General features: G+C 45.5%; 26 non-coding genes across 26 annotated transcripts; all 26 read right to left on the bottom strand.

The window, feature by feature from the left end:
• Positions 1-245: 245 nt before the first annotated feature.
• Positions 246-327, bottom strand: trnal-aag (transfer RNA leucine (anticodon AAG)). Its single transcript has one exon. It is a non-coding gene; the product is annotated as a tRNA-Leu (tRNA).
• Positions 328-935: 608 nt separating this feature from the next.
• Positions 936-1017, bottom strand: trnal-aag (transfer RNA leucine (anticodon AAG)). The gene has a single exon. It is a non-coding gene; the product is annotated as a tRNA-Leu (tRNA).
• A 609-nt stretch (positions 1018-1626) lies between these two features.
• On the bottom strand, positions 1627-1708 carry trnal-uag (transfer RNA leucine (anticodon UAG)). Its single transcript has one exon. It is a non-coding gene; the product is annotated as a tRNA-Leu (tRNA).
• Positions 1709-2317: 609 nt separating this feature from the next.
• On the bottom strand, positions 2318-2399 carry trnal-uag (transfer RNA leucine (anticodon UAG)). The gene has a single exon. It is a non-coding gene; the product is annotated as a tRNA-Leu (tRNA).
• A 608-nt stretch (positions 2400-3007) lies between these two features.
• trnal-aag (transfer RNA leucine (anticodon AAG)) lies at positions 3008-3089 on the bottom strand. Its single transcript has one exon. It is a non-coding gene; the product is annotated as a tRNA-Leu (tRNA).
• A 609-nt stretch (positions 3090-3698) lies between these two features.
• Positions 3699-3780, bottom strand: trnal-uag (transfer RNA leucine (anticodon UAG)). Its single transcript has one exon. It is a non-coding gene; the product is annotated as a tRNA-Leu (tRNA).
• A 608-nt stretch (positions 3781-4388) lies between these two features.
• On the bottom strand, positions 4389-4470 carry trnal-aag (transfer RNA leucine (anticodon AAG)). The gene has a single exon. It is a non-coding gene; the product is annotated as a tRNA-Leu (tRNA).
• A 609-nt stretch (positions 4471-5079) lies between these two features.
• Positions 5080-5161, bottom strand: trnal-uag (transfer RNA leucine (anticodon UAG)). Its single transcript has one exon. It is a non-coding gene; the product is annotated as a tRNA-Leu (tRNA).
• A 609-nt stretch (positions 5162-5770) lies between these two features.
• trnal-aag (transfer RNA leucine (anticodon AAG)) lies at positions 5771-5852 on the bottom strand. Its single transcript has one exon. It is a non-coding gene; the product is annotated as a tRNA-Leu (tRNA).
• A 608-nt stretch (positions 5853-6460) lies between these two features.
• On the bottom strand, positions 6461-6542 carry trnal-aag (transfer RNA leucine (anticodon AAG)). The gene has a single exon. It is a non-coding gene; the product is annotated as a tRNA-Leu (tRNA).
• A 608-nt stretch (positions 6543-7150) lies between these two features.
• Positions 7151-7232, bottom strand: trnal-aag (transfer RNA leucine (anticodon AAG)). The gene has a single exon. It is a non-coding gene; the product is annotated as a tRNA-Leu (tRNA).
• A 609-nt stretch (positions 7233-7841) lies between these two features.
• trnal-uag (transfer RNA leucine (anticodon UAG)) lies at positions 7842-7923 on the bottom strand. Its single transcript has one exon. It is a non-coding gene; the product is annotated as a tRNA-Leu (tRNA).
• A 609-nt stretch (positions 7924-8532) lies between these two features.
• Positions 8533-8614, bottom strand: trnal-uag (transfer RNA leucine (anticodon UAG)). The gene has a single exon. It is a non-coding gene; the product is annotated as a tRNA-Leu (tRNA).
• A 608-nt stretch (positions 8615-9222) lies between these two features.
• trnal-aag (transfer RNA leucine (anticodon AAG)) lies at positions 9223-9304 on the bottom strand. The gene has a single exon. It is a non-coding gene; the product is annotated as a tRNA-Leu (tRNA).
• Positions 9305-9913: 609 nt separating this feature from the next.
• Positions 9914-9995, bottom strand: trnal-uag (transfer RNA leucine (anticodon UAG)). The gene has a single exon. It is a non-coding gene; the product is annotated as a tRNA-Leu (tRNA).
• A 609-nt stretch (positions 9996-10604) lies between these two features.
• trnal-aag (transfer RNA leucine (anticodon AAG)) lies at positions 10605-10686 on the bottom strand. The gene has a single exon. It is a non-coding gene; the product is annotated as a tRNA-Leu (tRNA).
• A 608-nt stretch (positions 10687-11294) lies between these two features.
• Positions 11295-11376, bottom strand: trnal-aag (transfer RNA leucine (anticodon AAG)). Its single transcript has one exon. It is a non-coding gene; the product is annotated as a tRNA-Leu (tRNA).
• A 609-nt stretch (positions 11377-11985) lies between these two features.
• On the bottom strand, positions 11986-12067 carry trnal-uag (transfer RNA leucine (anticodon UAG)). The gene has a single exon. It is a non-coding gene; the product is annotated as a tRNA-Leu (tRNA).
• A 609-nt stretch (positions 12068-12676) lies between these two features.
• Positions 12677-12758, bottom strand: trnal-uag (transfer RNA leucine (anticodon UAG)). The gene has a single exon. It is a non-coding gene; the product is annotated as a tRNA-Leu (tRNA).
• Positions 12759-13367: 609 nt separating this feature from the next.
• On the bottom strand, positions 13368-13449 carry trnal-aag (transfer RNA leucine (anticodon AAG)). The gene has a single exon. It is a non-coding gene; the product is annotated as a tRNA-Leu (tRNA).
• Positions 13450-14057: 608 nt separating this feature from the next.
• trnal-aag (transfer RNA leucine (anticodon AAG)) lies at positions 14058-14139 on the bottom strand. Its single transcript has one exon. It is a non-coding gene; the product is annotated as a tRNA-Leu (tRNA).
• Positions 14140-14748: 609 nt separating this feature from the next.
• trnal-aag (transfer RNA leucine (anticodon AAG)) lies at positions 14749-14830 on the bottom strand. Its single transcript has one exon. It is a non-coding gene; the product is annotated as a tRNA-Leu (tRNA).
• A 608-nt stretch (positions 14831-15438) lies between these two features.
• Positions 15439-15520, bottom strand: trnal-aag (transfer RNA leucine (anticodon AAG)). Its single transcript has one exon. It is a non-coding gene; the product is annotated as a tRNA-Leu (tRNA).
• Positions 15521-16129: 609 nt separating this feature from the next.
• trnal-uag (transfer RNA leucine (anticodon UAG)) lies at positions 16130-16211 on the bottom strand. The gene has a single exon. It is a non-coding gene; the product is annotated as a tRNA-Leu (tRNA).
• Positions 16212-16820: 609 nt separating this feature from the next.
• trnal-uaa (transfer RNA leucine (anticodon UAA)) lies at positions 16821-16902 on the bottom strand. The gene has a single exon. It is a non-coding gene; the product is annotated as a tRNA-Leu (tRNA).
• Positions 16903-17511: 609 nt separating this feature from the next.
• trnal-uag (transfer RNA leucine (anticodon UAG)) lies at positions 17512-17593 on the bottom strand. Its single transcript has one exon. It is a non-coding gene; the product is annotated as a tRNA-Leu (tRNA).
• Between the last annotated feature and the right edge of the window lie 150 nt (positions 17594-17743).

The raw sequence follows: 17743 nt of genomic DNA, 5'->3' as shown, positions 1-17743 counted from the left end.
GAAGAAGCTGAATTTGTCTTCTGTCAGAAGAGGAAAGATGCATCATTTCCTGCCTGTTATCAAAACACTGCAGGGTCTTCAATGTCGCCTAAGAACAAAGCCAGGTATGAGCATTTGCAAATGGCATCGTAGCATGGCTCTCTGCTACCATCATGCGAATAACTGCTCTTCAGCCTTGGGTCAGGCACCGTTGTTGAGAGTGATTAGGTATAAGAATTCTTCTGCCATCTCCTAAAAACACTGCTTGGCAGCGGTGGGATTCGAACCCACGCCTCCGCAGAGACTGGAGCCTTAATCCAGCGCCTTAGACCGCTCGGCCACGCTACCCTGTGGTAATATATTTTTTGCAATTTTCAAGTCTGGAGTCCTCCAAAGCAGCATTCTCAACTTGGTACATGAGCAGGGCTGAACTTGTGAGGAACAATGCTTGCCTAACTTTCAAAGTAAAAAATGCTAAGCTATATGTAACTCTGAAAAAGAAGAAGGGTTCCAATGTCTTTTTCAAATTGTTTCCCGTCATCTGTACTGGAAGAGAGGGTTTTCAAGAGAACACAAAGGAAAGAATCATTGTAAAGTTACCAGCTGGCAGCATTCGATCCCATGCCTTCTCAGAGACTGGAGCCTAAATCCAGTGCCTTAGACCACTCAGACACGCTACCACAGGAAGACTGTATTTGCTGACATTCTTGTAGAAGAAGCTGAATTTGTCTTCTGTCAGAAGAGGAAAGATGCATCATTTCCTGCCTGTTATCAAAACACTGCAGGGTCTTCAATGTCGCCTAAGAACAAAGCCAGGTATGAGCATTTGCAAATGGCATCGTAGCATGGCTCTCTGCTACCATCATGCGAATAACTGCTCTTCAGCCTTGGGTCAGGCACCGTTGTTGAGAGTGATTAGGTATAAGAATTCTTCTGCCATCTCCAAAAAAACTGCTTGGCTGCGGTGGGATTCGAACCCACGCCTCCGCAGAGACTGGAGCCTTAATCCAGCGCCTTAGACCGCTCGGCCACGCTACCCTGTGGTAATCTCTTTTTTGCAATTTTCAAGTCTGGAGTCCTCCAAAGCAGCATTCTCAACTTGGTACATGAGCAGGGCTGAACTTGTGAGGAACAATGCTTGCCTAACTTTCAAAGTAAAAAATGCTAAGCTATATGTAACTCTGAAAAAGAAGAAGGGTTCCAATGTCTTTTTCAAATTGTTTCCCGTCATCTGTACTGGAAGAGAGGGTTTTCAAGAGAACACAAAGGCAAGAATCATTGTAAAGTTACCAGCTGGCAGCATTCGATCCCATGCCTTCTCAGAGACTGGAGCCTAAATCCAGTGCCTTAGACCACTCAGACACGCTACCACAGGTAGACTGCATTTGCTGACATTCTTGTGGAAGAAGGTGAATTTTTCTTCTGTCAGAAGAGGAAAGATGCATCATTTCCTGCCTGTTATCAAAACACCGCAGGGTCTTCAATGTCGCCTAAGAACAAAGCCAGGTATGAGCATTTGCAAATGGCATCGTGGCATGGCTCTCTGCTACCATCATGCGAATGACTGCTCTTCAGCCTTGGGTCAGGCACCATTGTTGAGAGTGATTAGGTATAAGAATTCTTCTGCCATCTCTTAAAAACACTGCTTGGCAGCGGTGGGATTCGAACCCACGCCTCAGCAGAGACTGGAGCCTAAATCCAGCGCCTTAGACCGCTCGGCCACGCTACCCTTTGGTAATATCTTTTTTGCAATTTTCAAGTCTGGAGTCCTCCAAAGCAGCATTCTCAACTTGGTACATGAGCAGGGCTGAACTTGTGAGGAACAATGCTTGCCTAACTTTCAAAGTAAAAAATGCTAAGCTATATGTAACTCTGAAAAAGAAGAAGGGTTCCAATGTCTTTTTCAAATTGTTTCCCGTCATCTGTACTGGAAGAGAGGGTTTTCAAGAGAACACAAAGGCAAGAATCATTGTAAAGTTACCAGCTGGCAGCAGTCGATCCCATGCCTTCTCAGAGACTGGAGCCTAAATCCAGTGCCTTAGACCACTCAGACACGCTACCACAGGAAGACTGCATTTGCTGACATTCTTGTGGAAGAAGGTGAATTTTTCTTCTGTCAGAAGAGGAAAGATGCATCATTTCCTGCCTGTTATCAAAACACCGCAGGGTCTTCAATGTCGCCTAAGAACAAAGCCAGGTATGAGCATTTGCAAATGGCATCGTGGCATGGCTCTCTGCTACCATCATGCGAATGACTGCTCTTCAGCCTTGGGTCAGGCACCATTGTTGAGAGTGATTAGGTATAAGAATTCTTCTGCCATCTCTTAAAAACACTGCTTGGCAGCGGTGGGATTCGAACCCACGCCTCCGCAGAGACTGGAGCCTAAATCCAGCGCCTTAGACCGCTCGGCCACGCTACCCTGTGGTAATATATTTTTTGCAATTTTCAAGTCTGGAGTCCTCCAAAGCAGCATTCTCAACTTGGTACATGAGCAGGGCTGAACTTGTGAGGAACAATGCTTGCCTAACTTTCAAAGTAAAAAATGCTAAGCTATATGTAACTCTGAAAAAGAAGAAGGGTTCCAATGTCTTTTTCAAATTGTTTCCCGTCATCTGTACTGGAAGAGAGGGTTTTCAAGAGAACACAAAGGCAAGAATCATTGTAAAGTTACCAGCTGGCAGCATTCGATCCCATGCCTTCTCAGAGACTGGAGCCTAAATCCAGTGCCTTAGACCACTCAGACACGCTACCACAGGAAGACTGTATTTGCTGACATTCTTGTAGAAGAAGCTGAATTTGTCTTCTGTCAGAAGAGGAAAGATGCATCATTTCCTGCCTGTTATCAAAACACTGCAGGGTCTTCAATGTCGCCTAAGAACAAAGCCAGGTATGAGCATTTGCAAATGGCATCGTAGCATGGCTCTCTGCTACCATCATGCGAATAACTGCTCTTCAGCCTTGGGTCAGGCACCGTTGTTGAGAGTGATTAGGTATAAGAATTCTTCTGCCATCTCCAAAAAAACTGCTTGGCTGCGGTGGGATTCGAACCCACGCCTCCGCAGAGACTGGAGCCTTAATCCAGCGCCTTAGACCGCTCGGCCACGCTACCCTGTGGTAATCTCTTTTTTGCAATTTTCAAGTCTGGAGTCCTCCAAAGCAGCATTCTCAACTTGGTACATGAGCAGGGCTGAACTTGTGAGGAACAATGCTTGCCTAACTTTCAAAGTAAAAAATGCTAAGCTATATGTAACTCTGAAAAAGAAGAAGGGTTCCAATGTCTTTTTCAAATTGTTTCCCGTCATCTGTACTGGAAGAGAGGGTTTTCAAGAGAACACAAAGGCAAGAATCATTGTAAAGTTACCAGCTGGCAGCATTCGATCCCATGCCTTCTCAGAGACTGGAGCCTAAATCCAGTGCCTTAGACCACTCAGACACGCTACCACAGGTAGACTGCATTTGCTGACATTCTTGTGGAAGAAGGTGAATTTTTCTTCTGTCAGAAGAGGAAAGATGCATCATTTCCTGCCTGTTATCAAAACACCGCAGGGTCTTCAATGTCGCCTAAGAACAAAGCCAGGTATGAGCATTTGCAAATGGCATCGTGGCATGGCTCTCTGCTACCATCATGCGAATGACTGCTCTTCAGCCTTGGGTCAGGCACCATTGTTGAGAGTGATTAGGTATAAGAATTCTTCTGCCATCTCTTAAAAACACTGCTTGGCAGCGGTGGGATTCGAACCCACGCCTCCGCAGAGACTGGAGCCTAAATCCAGCGCCTTAGACCGCTCGGCCACGCTACCCTTTGGTAATATCTTTTTTGCAATTTTCAAGTCTGGAGTCCTCCAAAGCAGCATTCTCAACTTGGTACATGAGCAGGGCTGAACTTGTGAGGAACAATGCTTGCCTAACTTTCAAAGTAAAAAATGCTAAGCTATATGTAACTCTGAAAAAGAAGAAGGGTTCCAATGTCTTTTTCAAATTGTTTCCCGTCATCTGTACTGGAAGAGAGGGTTTTCAAGAGAACACAAAGGCAAGAATCATTGTAAAGTTACCAGCTGGCAGCAGTCGATCCCATGCCTTCTCAGAGACTGGAGCCTAAATCCAGTGCCTTAGACCACTCAGACACGCTACCACAGGAAGACTGCATTTGCTGACATTCTTGTGGAAGAAGGTGAATTTTTCTTCTGTCAGAAGAGGAAAGATGCATCATTTCCTGCCTGTTATCAAAACACCGCAGGGTCTTCAATGTCGCCTAAGAACAAAGCCAGGTATGAGCATTTGCAAATGGCATCGTAGCATGGCTCTCTGCTACCATCATGCGAATAACTGCTCTTCAGCCTTGGGTCAGGCACCGTTGTTGAGAGTGATTAGGTATAAGAATTCTTCTGCCATCTCCAAAAAAACTGCTTGGCAGCGGTGGGATTCGAACCCACGCCTCCGCAGAGACTGGAGCCTTAATCCAGCGCCTTAGACCGCTCGGCCACGCTACCCTGTGGTAATCTCTTTTTTGCAATTTTCAAGTCTGGAGTCCTCCAAAGCAGCATTCTCAACTTGGTACATGAGCAGGGCTGAACTTGTGAGGAACAATGCTTGCCTAACTTTCAAAGTAAAAAATGCTAAGCTATATGTAACTCTGAAAAAGAAGAAGGGTTCCAATGTCTTTTTCAAATTGTTTCCCGTCATCTGTACTGGAAGAGAGGGTTTTCAAGAGAACACAAAGGCAAGAATCATTGTAAAGTTACCAGCTGGCAGCAGTCAATCCCATGCCTTCTCAGAGACTGGAGCCTAAATCCAGTGCCTTAGACCACTCAGACACGCTACCACAGGTAGACTGCATTTGCTGACATTCTTGTGGAAGAAGGTGAATTTTTCTTCTGTCAGAAGAGGAAAGATGCATCATTTCCTGCCTGTTATCAAAACACCGCAGGGTCTTCAATGTCGCCTAAGAACAAAGCCAGGTATGAGCATTTGCAAATGGCATCGTGGCATGGCTCTCTGCTACCATCATGCGAATGACTGCTCTTCAGCCTTGGGTCAGGCACCATTGTTGAGAGTGATTAGGTATAAGAATTCTTCTGCCATCTCTTAAAAACACTGCTTGGCAGCGGTGGGATTCGAACCCACGCCTCCGCAGAGACTTGAGCCTAAATCCAGCGCCTTAGACCGCTCGGCCACGCTACCCTTTGGTAATATCTTTTTTGCAATTTTCAAGTCTGGAGTCCTCCAAAGCAGCATTCTCAACTTGGTACATGAGCAGGGCTGAACTTGTGAGGAACAATGCTTGCCTAACTTTCAAAGTAAAAAATGCTAAGCTATATGTAACTCTGAAAAAGAAGAAGGGTTCCAATGTCTTTTTCAAATTGTTTCCCGTCATCTGTACTGGAAGAGAGGGTTTTCAAGAGAACACAAAGGCAAGAATCATTGTAAAGTTACCAGCTGGCAGCAGTCGATCCCATGCCTTCTCAGAGACTGGAGCCTAAATCCAGTGCCTTAGACCACTCAGACACGCTACCACAGGAAGACTGTATTTGCTGACATTCTTGTAGAAGAAGCTGAATTTGTCTTCTGTCAGAAGAGGAAAGATGCATCATTTCCTGCCTGTTATCAAAACACTGCAGGGTCTTCAATGTCGCCTAAGAACAAAGCCAGGTATGAGCATTTGCAAATGGCATCGTAGCATGGCTCTCTGCTACCATCATGCGAATAACTGCTCTTCAGCCTTGGGTCAGGCACCGTTGTTGAGAGTGATTAGGTATAAGAATTCTTCTGCCATCTCCTAAAAACACTGCTTGGCAGCGGTGGGATTCGAACCCACGCCTCCGCAGAGACTGGAGCCTTAATCCAGCGCCTTAGACCGCTCGGCCACGCTACCCTGTGGTAATATCTTTTTTGCAATTTTCAAGTCTGGAGTCCTCCAAAGCAGCATTCTCAACTTGGTACATGAGCAGGGCTGAACTTGTGAGGAACAATGCTTGCCTAACTTTCAAAGTAAAAAATGCTAAGCTATATGTAACTCTGAAAAAGAAGAAGGGTTCCAATGTCTTTTTCAAATTGTTTCCCGTCATCTGTACTGGAAGAGAGGGTTTTCAAGAGAACACAAAGGCAAGAATCATTGTAAAGTTACCAGCTGGCAGCATTCGATCCCATGCCTTCTCAGAGACTGGAGCCTAAATCCAGTGCCTTAGACCACTCAGACACGCTACCACAGGAAGACTGTATTTGCTGACATTCTTGTAGAAGAAGCTGAATTTGTCTTCTGTCAGAAGAGGAAAGATGCATCATTTCCTGCCTGTTATCAAAACACTGCAGGGTCGTCAATGTCGCCTAAGAACAAAGCCAGGTATGAGCATTTGCAAATGGCATCGTAGCATGGCTCTCTGCTACCATCATGCGAATAACTGCTCTTCAGCCTTGGGTCAGGCACCGTTGTTGAGAGTGATTAGGTATAAGAATTCTTCTGCCATCTCCAAAAAATCTGCTTGGCTGCGGTGGGATTCGAACCCACGCCTCCGCAGAGACTGGAGCCTTAATCCAGCGCCTTAGACCGCTCCGCCACGCTACCCTTTGGTAATATCTTTTTTGCAATTTTCAAGTCTGGAGTCCTCCAAAGCAGCATTCTCAACTTGGTACATGAGCAGGGCTGAACTTGTGAGGAACAATGCTTGCCTAACTTTCAAAGTAAAAAATGCTAAGTTATATGTAACTCTGAAAAAGAAGAAGGGTTCCAATGTCTTTTTCAAATTGTTTCCCGTCATCTGTACTGGAAGAGAGGGTTTTCAAGAGAACACAAAGGCAAGAATCATTGTAAAGTTACCAGCTGGCAGCATTCGATCCCATGCCTTCTCAGAGACTGGAGCCTAAATCCAGTGCCTTAGACCACTCAGACACGCTACCACAGGAAGACTGTATTTGCTGACATTCTTGTAGAAGAAGCTGAATTTGTCTTCTGTCAGAAGAGGAAAGATGCATCATTTCCTGCCTGTTATCAAAACACTGCAGGGTCTTCAATGTCGCCTAAGAACAAAGCCAGGTATGAGCATTTGCAAATGGCATCGTAGCATGGCTCTCTGCTACCATCATGCGAATAACTGCTCTTCAGCCTTGGGTCAGGCACCGTTGTTGAGAGTGATTAGGTATAAGAATTCTTCTGCCATCTCCAAAAAAACTGCTTGGCAGCGGTGGGATTCGAACCCACGCCTCCGCAGAGACTGGAGCCTTAATCCAGCGCCTTAGACCGCTCGGCCACGCTACCCTGTGGTAATCTCTTTTTTGCAATTTTCAAGTCTGGAGTCCTCCAAAGCAGCATTCTCAACTTGGTACATGAGCAGGGCTGAACTTGTGAGGAACAATGCTTGCCTAACTTTCAAAGTAAAAAATGCTAAGCTATATGTAACTCTGAAAAAGAAGAAGGGTTCCAATGTCTTTTTCAAATTGTTTCCCGTCATCTGTACTGGAAGAGAGGGTTTTCAAGAGAACACAAAGGCAAGAATCATTGTAAAGTTACCAGCTGGCAGCATTCGATCCCATGCCTTCTCAGAGACTGGAGCCTAAATCCAGTGCCTTAGACCACTCAGACACGCTACCACAGGTAGACTGCATTTGCTGACATTCTTGTGGAAGAAGGTGAATTTTTCTTCTGTCAGAAGAGGAAAGATGCATCATTTCCTGCCTGTTATCAAAACACCGCAGGGTCTTCAATGTCGCCTAAGAACAAAGCCAATTATGAGCATTTGCAAATGGCATCGTGGCATGGCTCTCTGCTACCATCATGCGAATGACTGCTCTTCAGCCTTGGGTCAGGCACCATTGTTGAGAGTGATTAGGTATAAGAATTCTTCTGCCATCTCCTAAAAACACTGCTTGGCAGCGGTGGGATTCGAACCCACGCCTCCGCAGAGACTGGAGCCTAAATCCAGCGCCTTAGACCGCTCGGCCACGCTACCCTTTGGTAATATCTTTTTTGCAATTTTCAAGTCTGGAGTCCTCCAAAGCAGCATTCTCAACTTGGTACATGAGCAGGGCTGAACTTGTGAGGAACAATGCTTGCCTAACTTTCAAAGTAAAAAATGCTAAGCTATATGTAACTCTGAAAAAGAAGAAGGGTTCCAATGTCTTTTTCAAATTGTTTCCCGTCATCTGTACTGGAAGAGAGGGTTTTCAAGAGAACACAAAGGCAAGAATCATTGTAAAGTTACCAGCTGGCAGCATTCGATCCCATGCCTTCTCAGAGACTGGAGCCTAAATCCAGTGCCTTAGACCACTCAGACACGCTACCACAGGAAGACTGTATTTGCTGACATTCTTGTAGAAGAAGCTGAATTTGTCTTCTGTCAGAAGAGGAAAGATGCATCATTTCCTGCCTGTTATCAAAACACTGCAGGGTCTTCAATGTCGCCTAAGAACAAAGCCAGGTATGAGCATTTGCAAATGGCATCGTAGCATGGCTCTCTGCTACCATCATGCGAATAACTGCTCTTCAGCCTTGGGTCAGGCACCGTTGTTGAGAGTGATTAGGTATAAGAATTCTTCTGCCATCTCTTAAAAACACTGCTTGGCAGCGGTGGGATTCGAACCCACGCCTCCGCAGAGACTGGAGCCTAAATCCAGCGCCTTAGACCGCTCGGCCACGCTACCCTGTGGTAATATCTTTTTTGCAATTTTCAAGTCTGGAGTCCTCCAAAGCAGCATTCTCAACTTGGTACATGAGCAGGGCTGAACTTGTGAGGAACAATGCTTGCCTAACTTTCAAAGTAAAAAATGCTAAGCTATATGTAACTCTGAAAAAGAAGAAGGGTTCCAATGTCTTTTTCAAATTGTTTCCCGTCATCTGTACTGGAAGAGAGGGTTTTCAAGAGAACACAAAGGCAAGAATCATTGTAAAGTTACCAGCTGGCAGCATTCGATCCCATGCCTTCTCAGAGACTGGAGCCTAAATCCAGTGCCTTAGACCACTCAGACACGCTACCACAGGAAGACTGTATTTGCTGACATTCTTGTAGAAGAAGCTGAATTTGTCTTCTGTCAGAAGAGGAAAGATGCATCATTTCCTGCCTGTTATCAAAACACTGCAGGGTCTTCAATGTCGCCTAAGAACAAAGCCAGGTATGAGCATTTGCAAATGGCATCGTAGCATGGCTCTCTGCTACCATCATGCGAATAACTGCTCTTCAGCCTTGGGTCAGGCACCGTTGTTGAGAGTGATTAGGTATAAGAATTCTTCTGCCATCTCCAAAAAAACTGCTTGGCAGCGGTGGGATTCGAACCCACGCCTCCGCAGAGACTGGAGCCTTAATCCAGCGCCTTAGACCGCTCGGCCACGCTACCCTGTGGTAATCTCTTTTTTGCAATTTTCAAGTCTGGAGTCCTCCAAAGCAGCATTCTCAACTTGGTACATGAGCAGGGCTGAACTTGTGAGGAACAATGCTTGCCTAACTTTCAAAGTAAAAAATGCTAAGCTATATGTAACTCTGAAAAAGAAGAAGGGTTCCAATGTCTTTTTCAAATTGTTTCCCGTCATCTGTACTGGAAGAGAGGGTTTTCAAGAGAACACAAAGGCAAGAATCATTGTAAAGTTACCAGCTGGCAGCATTCGATCCCATGCCTTCTCAGAGACTGGAGCCTAAATCCAGTGCCTTAGACCACTCAGACACGCTACCACAGGTAGACTGCATTTGCTGACATTCTTGTGGAAGAAGGTGAATTTTTCTTCTGTCAGAAGAGGAAAGATGCATCATTTCCTGCCTGTTATCAAAACACCGCAGGGTCTTCAATGTCGCCTAAGAACAAAGCCAGGTATGAGCATTTGCAAATGGCATCGTGGCATGGCTCTCTGCTACCATCATGCGAATGACTGCTCTTCAGCCTTGGGTCAGGCACCATTGTTGAGAGTGATTAGGTATAAGAATTCTTCTGCCATCTCCTAAAAACACTGCTTGGCAGCGGTGGGATTCGAACCCACGCCTCCGCAGAGACTGGAGCCTAAATCCAGCGCCTTAGACCGCTCGGCCACGCTACCCTTTGGTAATATCTTTTTTGCAATTTTCAAGTCTGGAGTCCTCCAAAGCAGCATTCTCAACTTGGTACATGAGCAGGGCTGAACTTGTGAGGAACAATGCTTGCCTAACTTTCAAAGTAAAAAATGCTAAGCTATATGTAACTCTGAAAAAGAAGAAGGGTTCCAATGTCTTTTTCAAATTGTTTCCCGTCATCTGTACTGGAAGAGAGGGTTTTCAAGAGAACACAAAGGCAAGAATCATTGTAAAGTTACCAGCTGGCAGCATTCGATCCCATGCCTTCTCAGAGACTGGAGCCTAAATCCAGTGCCTTAGACCACTCAGACACGCTACCACAGGAAGACTGTATTTGCTGACATTCTTGTAGAAGAAGCTGAATTTGTCTTCTGTCAGAAGAGGAAAGATGCATCATTTCCTGCCTGTTATCAAAACACTGCAGGGTCTTCAATGTCGCCTAAGAACAAAGCCAGGTATGAGCATTTGCAAATGGCATCGTAGCATGGCTCTCTGCTACCATCATGCGAATAACTGCTCTTCAGCCTTGGGTCAGGCACCGTTGTTGAGAGTGATTAGGTATAAGAATTCTTCTGCCATCTCCTAAAAACACTGCTTGGCAGCGGTGGGATTCGAACCCACGCCTCCGCAGAGACTGGAGCCTTAATCCAGCGCCTTAGACCGCTCGGCCACGCTACCCTGTGGTAATATATTTTTTGCAATTTTCAAGTCTGGAGTCCTCCAAAGCAGCATTCTCAACTTGGTACATGAGCAGGGCTGAACTTGTGAGGAACAATGCTTGCCTAACTTTCAAAGTAAAAAATGCTAAGCTATATGTAACTCTGAAAAAGAAGAAGGGTTCCAATGTCTTTTTCAAATTGTTTCCCGTCATCTGTACTGGAAGAGAGGGTTTTCAAGAGAACACAAAGGAAAGAATCATTGTAAAGTTACCAGCTGGCAGCATTCGATCCCATGCCTTCTCAGAGACTGGAGCCTAAATCCAGTGCCTTAGACCACTCAGACACGCTACCACAGGAAGACTGTATTTGCTGACATTCTTGTAGAAGAAGCTGAATTTGTCTTCTGTCAGAAGAGGAAAGATGCATCATTTCCTGCCTGTTATCAAAACACTGCAGGGTCTTCAATGTCGCCTAAGAACAAAGCCAGGTATGAGCATTTGCAAATGGCATCGTAGCATGGCTCTCTGCTACCATCATGCGAATAACTGCTCTTCAGCCTTGGGTCAGGCACCGTTGTTGAGAGTGATTAGGTATAAGAATTCTTCTGCCATCTCCAAAAAAACTGCTTGGCTGCGGTGGGATTCGAACCCACGCCTCCGCAGAGACTGGAGCCTTAATCCAGCGCCTTAGACCGCTCGGCCACGCTACCCTGTGGTAATCTCTTTTTTGCAATTTTCAAGTCTGGAGTCCTCCAAAGCAGCATTCTCAACATGGTACATGAGCAGGGCTGAACTTGTGAGGAACAATGCTTGCCTAACTTTCAAAGTAAAAAATGCTAAGCTATATGTAACTCTGAAAAAGAAGAAGGGTTCCAATGTCTTTTTCAAATTGTTTCCCGTCATCTGTACTGGAAGAGAGGGTTTTCAAGAGAACACAAAGGCAAGAATCATTGTAAAGTTACCAGCTGGCAGCATTCGATCCCATGCCTTCTCAGAGACTGGAGCCTAAATCCAGTGCCTTAGACCACTCAGACACGCTACCACAGGTAGACTGCATTTGCTGACATTCTTGTGGAAGAAGGTGAATTTTTCTTCTGTCAGAAGAGGAAAGATGCATCATTTCCTGCCTGTTATCAAAACACCGCAGGGTCTTCAATGTCGCCTAAGAACAAAGCCAGGTATGAGCATTTGCAAATGGCATCGTGGCATGGCTCTCTGCTACCATCATGCGAATGACTGCTCTTCAGCCTTGGGTCAGGCACCATTGTTGAGAGTGATTAGGTATAAGAATTCTTCTGCCATCTCTTAAAAACACTGCTTGGCAGCGGTGGGATTCGAACCCACGCCTCCGCAGAGACTGGAGCCTAAATCCAGCGCCTTAGACCGCTCGGCCACGCTACCCTTTGGTAATATCTTTTTTGCAATTTTCAAGTCTGGAGTCCTCCAAAGCAGCATTCTCAACTTGGTACATGAGCAGGGCTGAACTTGTGAGGAACAATGCTTGCCTAACTTTCAAAGTAAAAAATGCTAAGCTATATGTAACTCTGAAAAAGAAGAAGGGTTCCAATGTCTTTTTCAAATTGTTTCCCGTCATCTGTACTGGAAGAGAGGGTTTTCAAGAGAACACAAAGGCAAGAATCATTGTAAAGTTACCAGCTGGCAGCAGTCGATCCCATGCCTTCTCAGAGACTGGAGCCTAAATCCAGTGCCTTAGACCACTCAGACACGCTACCACAGGAAGACTGCATTTGCTGACATTCTTGTGGAAGAAGGTGAATTTTTCTTCTGTCAGAAGAGGAAAGATGCATCATTTCCTGCCTGTTATCAAAACACCGCAGGGTCTTCAATGTCGCCTAAGAACAAAGCCAGGTATGAGCATTTGCAAATGGCATCGTGGCATGGCTCTCTGCTACCATCATGCGAATGACTGCTCTTCAGCCTTGGGTCAGGCACCATTGTTGAGAGTGATTAGGTATAAGAATTCTTCTGCCATCTCTTAAAAACACTGCTTGGCAGCGGTGGGATTCGAACCCACGCCTCCGCAGAGACTGGAGCCTAAATCCAGCGCCTTAGACCGCTCGGCCACGCTACCCTTTGGTAATATCTTTTTTGCAATTTTCAAGTCTGGAGTCCTCCAAAGCAGCATTCTCAACTTGGTACATGAGCAGGGCTGAACTTGTGAGGAACAATGCTTGCCTAACTTTCAAAGTAAAAAATGCTAAGCTATATGTAACTCTGAAAAAGAAGAAGGGTTCCAATGTCTTTTTCAAATTGTTTCCCGTCATCTGTACTGGAAGAGAGGGTTTTCAAGAGAACACAAAGGCAAGAATCATTGTAAAGTTACCAGCTGGCAGCATTCGATCCCATGCCTTCTCAGAGACTGGAGCCTAAATCCAGTGCCTTAGACCACTCAGACACGCTACCACAGGAAGACTGTATTTGCTGACATTCTTGTAGAAGAAGCTGAATTTGTCTTCTGTCAGAAGAGGAAAGATGCATCATTTCCTGCCTGTTATCAAAACACTGCAGGGTCTTCAATGTCGCCTAAGAACAAAGCCAGGTATGAGCATTTGCAAATGGCATCGTAGCATGGCTCTCTGCTACCATCATGCGAATAACTGCTCTTCAGCCTTGGGTCAGGCACCGTTGTTGAGAGTGATTAGGTATAAGAATTCTTCTGCCATCTCCTAAAAACACTGCTTGGCAGCGGTGGGATTCGAACCCACGCCTCCGCAGAGACTGGAGCCTTAATCCAGCGCCTTAGACCGCTCGGCCACGCTACCCTGTGGTAATATCTTTTTTGCAATTTTCAAGTCTGGAGTCCTCCAAAGCAGCATTCTCAACTTGGTACATGAGCAGGGCTGAACTTGTGAGGAACAATGCTTGCCTAACTTTCAAAGTAAAAAATGCTAAGCTATATGTAACTCTGAAAAAGAAGAAGGGTTCCAATGTCTTTTTCAAATTGTTTCCCGTCATCTGTACTGGAAGAGAGGGTTTTCAAGAGAACACAAAGGCAAGAATCATTGTAAAGTTACCAGCTGGCAGCATTCGATCCCATGCCTTCTCAGAGACTGGAGCCTAAATCCAGTGCCTTAGACCACTCAGACACGCTACCACAGGAAGACTGTATTTGCTGACATTCTTGTAGAAGAAGCTGAATTTGTCTTCTGTCAGAAGAGGAAAGATGCATCATTTCCTGCCTGTTATCAAAACACTGCAGGGTCTTCAATGTCGCCTAAGAACAAAGCCAGGTATGAGCATTTGCAAATGGCATCGTAGCATGGCTCTCTGCTACCATCATGCGAATAACTGCTCTTCAGCCTTGGGTCAGGCACCGTTGTTGAGAGTGATTAGGTATAAGAATTCTTCTGCCATCTCCAAAAAAACTGCTTGGCTGCGGTGGGATTCGAACCCACGCCTCCGCAGAGACTGGAGCCTTAATCCAGCGCCTTAGACCGCTCGGCCACGCTACCCTTTGGTAATATCTTTTTTGCAATTTTCAAGTCTGGAGTCCTCCAAAGCAGCATTCTCAACTTGGTACATGAGCAGGGCTGAACTTGTGAGGAACAATGCTTGCCTAACTTTCAAAGTAAAAAATGCTAAGCTATATGTAACTCTGAAAAAGAAGAAGGGTTCCAATGTCTTTTTCAAATTGTTTCCCGTCATCTGTACTGGAAGAGAGGGTTTTCAAGAGAACACAAAGGCAAGAATCATTGTAAAGTTACCAGCTGGCAGCATTCGATCCCATGCCTTCTCAGAGACTGGAGCCTAAATCCAGTGCCTTAGACCACTCAGACACGCTACCACAGGAAGACTGTATTTGCTGACATTCTTGTAGAAGAAGCTGAATTTGTCTTCTGTCAGAAGAGGAAAGATGCATCATTTCCTGCCTGTTATCAAAACACTGCAGGGTCTTCAATGTCGCCTAAGAACAAAGCCAGGTATGAGCATTTGCAAATGGCATCGTAGCATGGCTCTCTGCTACCATCATGCGAATAACTGCTCTTCAGCCTTGGGTCAGGCACCGTTGTTGAGAGTGATTAGGTATAAGAATTCTTCTGCCATCTCCTAAAAACACTGCTTGGCAGCGGTGGGATTCGAACCCACGCCTCCGCAGAGACTGGAGCCTTAATCCAGCGCCTTAGACCGCTCGGCCACGCTACCCTGTGGTAATATATTTTTTGCAATTTTCAAGTCTGGAGTCCTCCAAAGCAGCATTCTCAACTTGGTACATGAGCAGGGCTGAACTTGTGAGGAACAATGCTTGCCTAACTTTCAAAGTAAAAAATGCTAAGCTATATGTAACTCTGAAAAAGAAGAAGGGTTCCAATGTCTTTTTCAAATTGTTTCCCGTCATCTGTACTGGAAGAGAGGGTTTTCAAGAGAACACAAAGGCAAGAATCATTGTAAAGTTACCAGCTGGCAGCATTCGATCCCATGCCTTCTCAGAGACTGGAGCCTAAATCCAGTGCCTTAGACCACTCAGACACGCTACCACAGGAAGACTGTATTTGCTGACATTCTTGTAGAAGAAGCTGAATTTGTCTTCTGTCAGAAGAGGAAAGATGCATCATTTCCTGCCTGTTATCAAAACACTGCAGGGTCTTCAATGTCGCCTAAGAACAAAGCCAGGTATGAGCATTTGCAAATGGCATCGTAGCATGGCTCTCTGCTACCATCATGCGAATAACTGCTCTTCAGCCTTGGGTCAGGCACCGTTGTTGAGAGTGATTAGGTATAAGAATTCTTCTGCCATCTCCAAAAAAACTGCTTGGCTGCGGTGGGATTCGAACCCACGCCTCCGCAGAGACTGGAGCCTTAATCCAGCGCCTTAGACCGCTCGGCCACGCTACCCTGTGGTAATCTCTTTTTTGCAATTTTCAAGTCTGGAGTCCTCCAAAGCAGCATTCTCAACTTGGTACATGAGCAGGGCTGAACTTGTGAGGAACAATGCTTGCCTAACTTTCAAAGTAAAAAATGCTAAGCTATATGTAACTCTGAAAAAGAAGAAGGGTTCCAATGTCTTTTTCAAATTGTTTCCCGTCATCTGTACTGGAAGAGAGGGTTTTCAAGAGAACACAAAGGCAAGAATCATTGTAAAGTTACCAGCTGGCAGCATTCGATCCCATGCCTTCTCAGAGACTGGAGCCTAAATCCAGTGCCTTAGACCACTCAGACACGCTACCACAGGTAGACTGCATTTGCTGACATTCTTGTGGAAGAAGGTGAATTTTTCTTCTGTCAGAAGAGGAAAGATGCATCATTTCCTGCCTGTTATCAAAACACCGCAGGGTCTTCAATGTCGCCTAAGAACAAAGCCAGGTATGAGCATTTGCAAATGGCATCGTGGCATGGCTCTCTGCTACCATCATGCGAATGACTGCTCTTCAGCCTTGGGTCAGGCACCATTGTTGAGAGTGATTAGGTATAAGAATTCTTCTGCCATCTCTTAAAAACACTGCTTGGCAGCGGTGGGATTCGAACCCACGCCTCCGCAGAGACTGGAGCCTAAATCCAGCGCCTTAGACCGCTCGGTCACGCTACCCTTTGGTAATATCTTTTTTGCAATTTTCAAGTCTGGAGTCCTCCAAAGCAGCATTCTCAACTTGGTACATGAGCAGGGCTGAACTTGTGAGGAACAATGCTTGCCTAACTTTCAAAGTAAAAAATGCTAAGCTATATGTAACTCTGAAAAAGAAGAAGGGTTCCAATGTCTTTTTCAAATTGTTTCCCGTCATCTGTACTGGAAGAGAGGGTTTTCAAGAGAACACAAAGGCAAGAATCATTGTAAAGTTACCAGCTGGCAGCAGTCGATCCCATGCCTTCTCAGAGACTGGAGCCTAAATCCAGTGCCTTAGACCACTCAGACACGCTACCACAGGAAGACTGCATTTGCTGACATTCTTGTGGAAGAAGGTGAATTTTTCTTCTGTCAGAAGAGGAAAGATGCATCATTTCCTGCCTGTTATCAAAACACCGCAGGGTCTTCAATGTCGCCTAAGAACAAAGCCAGGTATGAGCATTTGCAAATGGCATCGTGGCATGGCTCTCTGCTACCATCATGCGAATGACTGCTCTTCAGCCTTGGGTCAGGCACCATTGTTGAGAGTGATTAGGTATAAGAATTCTTCTGCCATCTCTTAAAAACACTGCTAGGCAGCGGTGGGATTCGAACCCACGCCTCCGCAGAGACTGGAGCTTAAATCTAGCGCCTTAGACCGCTCGGCCACGCTACCCTTTGGTAATATCTTTTTTGCAATTTTCAAGTCTGGAGTCCTCCAAAGCAGCATTCTCAACTTGGTACATGAGCAGGGCTGAACTTGTGAGGAACAATGCTTGCCTAACTTTCAAAGTAAAAAATGCTAAGTTATATGTAACTCTGAAAAAGAAGAAGGGTTCCAATGTCTTTTTCAAATTGTTTCCCGTCATCTGTACTGGAAGAGAGGGTTTTCAAGAGAACACAAAGGCAAGAATCATTGTAAAGTTACCAGCTGGCAGCATTCGATCCCATGCCTTCTCAGAGACTGGAGCCTAAATCCAGTGCCTTAGACCACTCAGACACGCTACCACAGGAAGACTGTATTTGCTGACATTCTTGTAGAAGAAGCTGAATTTGTCTTCTGTCAGAAGAGGAAAGATGCATCATTTCCTGCCTGTTATCAAAACACTGCAGGGTCTTCAATGTCGCCTAAGAACAAAGCCAGGTATGAGCATTTGCAAATGGCATCGTGGCATGGCTCTCTGCTACCATCATGCGAATGACTGCTCTTCAGCCTTGGGTCAGGCACCGTTGTTGAGAGTGATTAGGTATAAGAATTCTTCTGCCATCTCCTAAAAACACAGCTTGGCAGCGGTGGGATTCGAACCCACGCCTCCGCAGAGACTGAAGCCTAAATCCAGCGCCTTAGACCGCTCGGCCACGCTACCCTTTGATAATATCTTTTTTGCAATTTTCAAGTCTGGAGTCCTCCAAAGCAGCATTCTCAACTTGGTACATGAGCAGGGCTGAACTTGTGAGGAACAATGCTTGCCTAACTTTCAAAGTAAAAAATGCTAAGCTATATGTAACTCTGAAAA

The sequence above is a fragment of the Brachyhypopomus gauderio genome, unplaced genomic scaffold (assembly GCF_052324685.1).
Source record: "Brachyhypopomus gauderio isolate BG-103 unplaced genomic scaffold, BGAUD_0.2 sc216, whole genome shotgun sequence".
NCBI lineage: Eukaryota > Metazoa > Chordata > Actinopteri > Gymnotiformes > Hypopomidae > Brachyhypopomus > Brachyhypopomus gauderio.
The sequence above is the reverse complement of the archived record's forward strand: the minus strand, read 5'-3'. Positions and strand labels throughout refer to the sequence as shown.